The sequence below is a fragment of the Marmota marmota genome, unplaced genomic scaffold (assembly GCF_001458135.2).
Source record: "Marmota marmota marmota unplaced genomic scaffold, marMar, whole genome shotgun sequence".
In the NCBI taxonomy this organism is placed as follows: Eukaryota; Metazoa; Chordata; class Mammalia; order Rodentia; family Sciuridae; genus Marmota; species Marmota marmota.
Window position 1 is genome coordinate 13322621 of NW_026000026.1, and position 7152 is coordinate 13329772.

A 7152-nucleotide genomic window follows, 5' to 3' on the forward strand; every position below is an offset into this window, starting at 1 on the left:
CGTGTTCTTGCTGCTGCTGGGAAACTGTTCCCTCTCCGGATCTGTTTAAAATACAACCTTGGCGTAATTCAGGGCAAGCCACCTGGAGGAATTGCGCGTGACAAAGTCTCCACATTGTCCAGGGGGCGGCCAGGTGCAGACCTTGGCCAGGGACCTGTCAGCGTGGCAGAAAAACGACGTGGGCTCGCTAGAGGCCTCCAAGGAAATTCCCAAAACGACACTAAACCTCACCAACTTTGAAAATGTCTTTGAGTGCATGGAGGTAGAAAGGTGTTTCCATCAATTCACCCAGCTTTCAAGTAAACAGGAAGTTTACCTGTGGGCTCAAGTCACACTCAGCAAGGAGCCCAGGAGCAATTATCTCCACTTACAAACGGGCTGGGGGGGGGGGGCGGGGAGGCAGGCAGAGGAGAGACGGGAGCCAAGAACCACCTTGGAAAATTCTGTTGTTACAAAAAAGAATCAAACCTAAGCTTTGAGATACTTTCTGAAAAGAAACTGCAGCCAGGAGAAATCTTTGCTTTGGAAAGGCATTCACATTATAGACAATTTTAACATAAAAATTGAATTGTAAATAAAGGTTGATTATGTACCAGAGTCCCTAAGGGCCTCACAGGCACCTTGTGGTTCAGCATGCAAATTCTACACCTCACAACACGTGTAGAAGCTCATTTTTTCCCCTTAATGGTAAATTAATCTCTGTATAGAATACAAGATTGCAGTTGAATAATTGTATTTGATACTAGATTAACAGATTTTAACATGACAGTCTCACTTTCTGAGCAATAAAAAAAAAATTAAAGATTGCTTGTTACCAAAGAAAAACAGTATCTCCAAAACTTTTTTTTTTTTTTTAATATGTGGCTTCTGATCGTGATTAACTCATTCTGTCAAAGTTGCCTAAATGTCACCCTGGATTACAAACTAAAATCTCATACGTCTTATTTTCTTTGGCATGGTAGGTATGGATTCCTTCTGTTCTTCTCAGAGAACCAGTTCAATAGAATTTGGGGATTGGGAAGGGGGTATCCTTTATATCAGGAAATTCAATGTGTAGCTTCAGAAATTTTATTTAATAAAAGAAGAAAAAGACATACAAAAAAAAAAAGATCAGAGAGGAAAAGAGGGCCCTTGGCAGCTGGTTCCTAAATCCCCTGTGGGTTACTCTTCCTTCTTCTCTGGGCCCATTGTTGAGAAGATAAACAGAAAAACAAGAACAATGACATATGCATGCAGAGTTTAATCAAATGTTTACAGAATCTTGAATTATTAACTAATGAAAAAACTGTTAAATTCTAAAGCATTTGAGTCTAAATTTTAAAAGCATGAAATCTAAGTTCGGTGTACTTACATCAATTTGAAGAGTACATGATTTAACCCCCCAGAATCACTGGTATTTGTGGGCAAGTTCTGATCAGAACTATGGTTTCCTATCTTTTAGTATTCTAAAGCATGAAAGTTGATATCCATGCATCTCAGTTATCTACTTCCCTCTCAAGTTCTTAAACATCGACAATATATCTGTACAAAAATGAAAAATCCTTCAGCTTTACACCAACGCCATCTTTGTGAGGAGAGTTCCGGAAAGAAGCAGAGGGTGAGTGCTTAAGAAGTCCCAACCACAGTAGTAGAAAGCCTGCCATAAATCATTCTTAGTAGCTTTGTCACATTTTTCAAAAGTAAACAAACTGGGCTATGTTTGCAGCAACTCGGATTGCAGCATAAATTTCAATGATATATTTGTTCAGTTCACTGATAGGAAGCTAATATTACATTCATATATTTTCTTCCTGTCAAGAGCTATTTACAAGCTGGGCATGGCGGTGCACGCCTGTAATCCCAGCTGCTTGGGAGGCTGAGGCAGATGGATCCCAAGTTCCAGGCCAGCTTGAGCAACTTAGTGAGACCTTATCTAAAAATAAAAAAAGATATTTACATATGTACAGTATCTCAGTTAAAAATAAATATAGCACCATAAACTATATTTTATATAAAAGCAAAAGGGATACAAATATGCAAGTCCAGTAAAGATTTCAGAGCTTCTAATACGCAATCGGGAGGGGAGACTCGAATATAGTCTGTCTTGAACAAAACAAGTTGCTGGCAGGCCTGCACCCTGTCCACAAGGTGTCCTGGGTCAGGCCTGTGGGGCTGGGGAATGTGGCACAGGCCTAGCCATCTGCACTTAAGTCCCCACCAAGATTCAGTCTGGGAGCCTCAGACAGGAAAGGGGTCTGTCATTTGGGTGCACAATGCGGAAGTTTCAGAAATCTTTTCTTCTTCAGCAGATAAAATACAATCAGTTCCCCTTCAGGTCACAAGCCAAAGGTGCCAGGCATGAAACAACCTTCCCAGAGGAGTCCATCCTGTTTTCCTAGTGCAGTAGGGTCCAAAAAACTCTGTCGCTTGGTTCTAGGGTGGCAAAAAGGAAACATCTTGGTCCTGGTCAGATTGCAAAGCCAAGATGGTCTCTCCAGCAACTTCAAGATGAGGGTTACTTGCATTTCTAAAATACCCTGAGGAGAGAAATGACAAGTTCGTATCACATGTGCCATGAACTGTGTCTTAACACATCCTCCAGTTGCTGCTGCTGCTGTTAAACCACATCAGGATAACAAGTCATTTTAATAGAATAGTCATACGGACGTCCTTTCAAATGACAAAATGCCTTCATTAGTAAGTATCTAACTTTTAAAGATGGACTCCCAATAGTTTTGCATATTTAAAAAATTATAGTAAGTAAAAAAATTAATATTACTTGTTTTCCCTGAAATACAAAAGAACTGGCACCAGGTGGAAGACAGGAGGAGGGCAGTTGCTCGTGGGTGGGACAGAGGTACAGGTAGAGGGAAGGATATAACCTCTCCCTATATTGGGGTGTAGAAATAAACCATTCAAAGAACACACAGATTTTATTAACTTAGTCTTGCTCAGGTTTAAAATAACCAACCAGGCTGGTGTAGGAGTGTCTTCTTAGTAAACACACACCTCCGCTGCAGTGGAACAGAAGTCACAGCATAAGTCACTAACTTTTACATCATGCCTCAAAATTTACAAGTGTCCCTCCTTTCTAGAAGACCACGTGATATTTTGTACTTTAGCATATGTTCATCAAACATAAAGACTACTTGCATTTATTTCCTTAGCTGTTTTATAAATAATAACTGTTAGGCACAAAAGTTGGTCTATTAATTCACCTACTACTTTGGAACTGTGTTGTCACACGACTTGCCATCATTTCCTAGAGGAAGTCCAGTTTCCCCCTTTAACAACTGATGGTTTATTGAAGTGTGTAAGTTTGGAAAAGCGCAGGGCACACCCTTGTCCAGCAGTGTCCACCGCGGAGCTCTGGCCAGCAGTGAGGGATCCTAAGCGAGGCCCGGAGGCTGGGATGCAGGGGCTCTGCAAGCTGGTCCTCCTGCACCACTGCCTGTGGCAACAAGCAGGGAAGCCAAAGGAGCGACTTGTCCAACTGTCTTCTAAAAACACAAACTCGTGTAGTGCCAAAGAATTCAGAATCTGTAGGTTTAAGGTATACGTGTGTGCGCGTGTGAGCTTCAAAATACCAGCACTAAATGTGGTTAGAAATACCATTAATATTTCAGCCTCATTCAGCCACTCACCAGCGACATGGCCTGGGTTTATGGCTTAACTTTTCCAAGCCTCACTGTCCTCAACCGTGCGGTCCTTTGCACAAAGCATGGAGCAGGCTGCTGCCGCACTGCATGTGGCTGGCCACGAAGGGTTCGAACCCCACCTCTGCTATCCACCAGGGCACAGGCTCTGATGCAGGGTGTGGCTCTCTGCGCAGCAGGCTCCTCCAGCGTCTCCAGCTCCTGCGCACTCCTTCCCCGGCCAGCTGTATGTATATCCCCTCATTTAATCCTCAGGACTCCCCTAGGAGAGCAAAATTAGGCTAGTATTAGAGTGAGAGAATTCTGGTCCAATCTGGTGGTGACATCTGGAGGCCTCATGACAGCTGGGTGGGAACACGCCAGGTAGGCCCTGAGATCTTCCTGCTGCCGGGCATCTGGACCCTGGTGGGTGGCACTGGAGCCACAGCTAGCAGACAGGCGCCAGGCACTGTCCTGCCCAGCTGAGCAGCGCTAGCCCTCTGAGCCCTTCAGCAGCAGGCATGGGGGACACAGTGAGGCTGCTCTGCCCCAGGCCACTGGCGCAAAGTTGTAGACCTGGGCTTCAACCAGATGGTCTTGCTCCAAGTAACCCTCCCAACTCCCTAGTGACACTTCCCAAGAGCTGTGCTGAACAGTCCTCTCAAGACTCCCAGAGGGACAACTGGCTGCAGGGTACCCACTGCCTCCTGCCACTTACCAAAGGCAATGTAGGTAGCAAGTGACCTTATAGTGAGCCTTTTGGGTTGTGGTTTTGTGGGTGCTCTAAAACCTGAATAATTAATTAGTTAGAACAACAACAAATCTCATTGATTTTTCTTGAACAAAACTGGTTGGTGTGATGTCCTTTTGTTTCTCACTCATTTTCTAAATCCAGATAGAGAATTAAAAAGCAAAAGCAAAATTATTTATGCTTCTGCAGTTTGGGAGTTGGCATTTTTCAAAGCAAATAGCCCAGTACCCCACAATTCCCTTCCAGCCCTACAGGGGGCGTTCATGAGTCCTTTGGTTGGGGATGATTATGAGGGAGGAAAGGAGACTTGAGGTCTGGGGTCAGGTAGGGTCCAACCATGGTGTGCGTCACTGTACTATCAGTGCAGCTGGGTAATGGGCTCAAGGAGATGAATTACACCATTGTATATGCTTGAAAAGGTACATGAAGTAAAGTTACAATGCTTAAAATAACACCAGCAGAAAACAAAAATCATGAGTTTACACTTCCTGTGTGATCTTGAGTAAGTTACTTAACCTCTCTGGGCTTGAAATGTATTATCTAAAACAAGAGTCCCAAGGCAAATTGACTCTAGCATGCTCAGTACACAGTAGCTCTATTAGAGAATCTGATGTGATGAGATGCTTTGCACTAAAGAAGTATTCAATAAATGGCAATAAACCCTCATCACTGCCATTGTCCCCAGCCAAACACATGCCCCCATTTCCAATACTCAGCAGAGCACGTGGCCTAGGAGCCTGACAGACTGACATGAACTTCAAGTATCTGAAGAGGTGAAACAGGCTCTGTTCTAACCTCTTGCTCTGCCTTTCACCCCCTCTCCTTCCAAAGCCACTGGCTACAGTAAGGTGCAGTGGTGGGCATGGCCCTCACCTGGCCAGATGAAGAGAGTGGGAGAGTCAGAGCTTGTTCCCTGCTGCAGCCACAGGATGTCTGGCACACAGTAGGGACTCTGGCCATCCACAGGTGGGTGAGCTCACTGGAAGGTGACCCTGGGTTGGTGCTTCCCGTCACTGCAGGATAAGGGTCCAGGCAGAATGTCCTGGAGCTCCCAACTAGGGCTCGGGGGCTGGGGTTCTGTGCTGAAAGGATGTCATCAGGTTGTAGAGCAGTACAGGGGTGGATCTCCCCGGGCCTCACCTACCCCACCCATTGAGAGCAGTGCAGGAGCCCCCACCAGCTCCCAGGGGTAGGGGACTAACCCCAGGCCCCTGAACTGTGCGGCCAGAGTGCATGCAGAATCACCACGGCCTGTGAAAACACGGAGGAGCTCATGAGAAATGCTGCCCTTGTGCCGTCTCTGACCATGAAACAGAAACCAGACGTCTGTCACCCTCCCACCTTTCTCACGGATTCACAAGCAAGAGAAAAAGTCAGTCTTGTCACAGTAATCATTAGAACACAGAAAAAAAAATGTTTAAATATATGGCAATAAACATATAGATACACATATAAAAAACCCTTCATTAAAAATGAAGAGGAGAATGGCATTTGAAAAATGCATTAGCAAGCTTGGGGGTCTAAATTTTAGAACATTTCTTCTTGCATCATAACTACATCATAACAATGTAGTTACATTGTTACCTCTTAGAACATGTCACTTTTCATAAGATCTTAGAGCCATCAGAAAATCAGTATTTTCAAATGAGATTTCTCAGTCGGTATTCAGCTGGTACGCGAAGCCCATAAGAAGCAGGACCGGCTTTCCTATACAGCAGTCTGCACACTGAGCACCTCTCAAAACCATGCCAGAGTGTTAAAAAAAAAAAGAAAGAAAAGAAAAAAAAAAGAAAAGAAAGAAAGAAAGAAAAAGAAAAAGAAGAAAAATAAAAAGCAGCAGCTATTATTTAAAGGGTTTCACATATAAAGTGATCTATCCACAAATTCTATCACTGAGGCACATAATTTTTAAAAAAGCTACTCCAAAAATTGATAAAAGTATATATAACACAGTTCCTAATTTCAAAATTTAAAAGCTGGTTTTATAGGTAAACTGACAAATTCACCCCATGAAAAATACAGATGTTAAAATGGAAGATAAACACTCCTGCTTTTTTTAATTGATGATTTTTAATGGCATTGCTTTTTATTTATTTTTTTATTTGTTCTAATTAGTTATACGTGACAGCAGAATGCATTTTGATTCATTGCACACAAATGCTTTTAATACTCCCAAACAGAAAAGGCCGTGTTTCCTCCCTCGTTGGAAGGAGAGCCACCAACTTCAGAAACCTCTCGGCATACAACTTCAGGGCAACGTGCATTAGGTAATCACAGGCGCCACAGGGGCTACAGAGGTCCAAAATCAGCTTCAGCTGTGTGAAATTAAAACAAAACCAAAATAACAAAAAGCAAAAAACAAAACAACAAACAAAAACAAAAAACAAACAAACAACAAAAAACTTCTTTTGGTCCAAAGGAACACCTCACTAATTTTTCTTCACTCTCATTTAATCTTGTGCATAAAAACAGCCAGGCTGGGAAACGAACAGCACCGAGACCTCGCCAGCGCGGTCAGTAAAATGCAAACAGCAGAAGGCCGCGCGAAACGGCTACGCTAAGAAACGTGGAGGCAAAAATCAACGCGCACAAACCAAACTAAAAAGAAGCAGATGCAGCTTCGCACCACAGAGGCTGGGAAACGACGGCCGCGGACCTAGTGTCCAGCCGGTACCGCTCGAGCGGCCCAGGACACCCGCACCATCCGACAGCGTGAACAGCGGGTCGGGCTCCCGGGCCGCCGGGGAGCGGGGGGCGCGGCCTGGACGACCCGGCCGGGGCCACCGA

The 7152-nt window shown here is 44.2% G+C and overlaps 1 long non-coding RNA gene across 2 annotated transcripts in view; it reads right to left on the minus strand.

Annotated features, from left to right (window-relative positions):
* Nucleotides 1-1225: 1225 nt before the first annotated feature.
* LOC125618979 overlaps nt 1226-7152 on the minus strand; it is a 68963-nt gene continuing 63036 nt past the window's right edge. For both annotated transcript variants that reach the window (XR_007350395.1, XR_007350394.1), the window contains one exon: nt 1226-2516. This is a non-coding gene — a long non-coding RNA (uncharacterized LOC125618979). The remainder of the gene's footprint in view (nt 2517-7152) is intronic.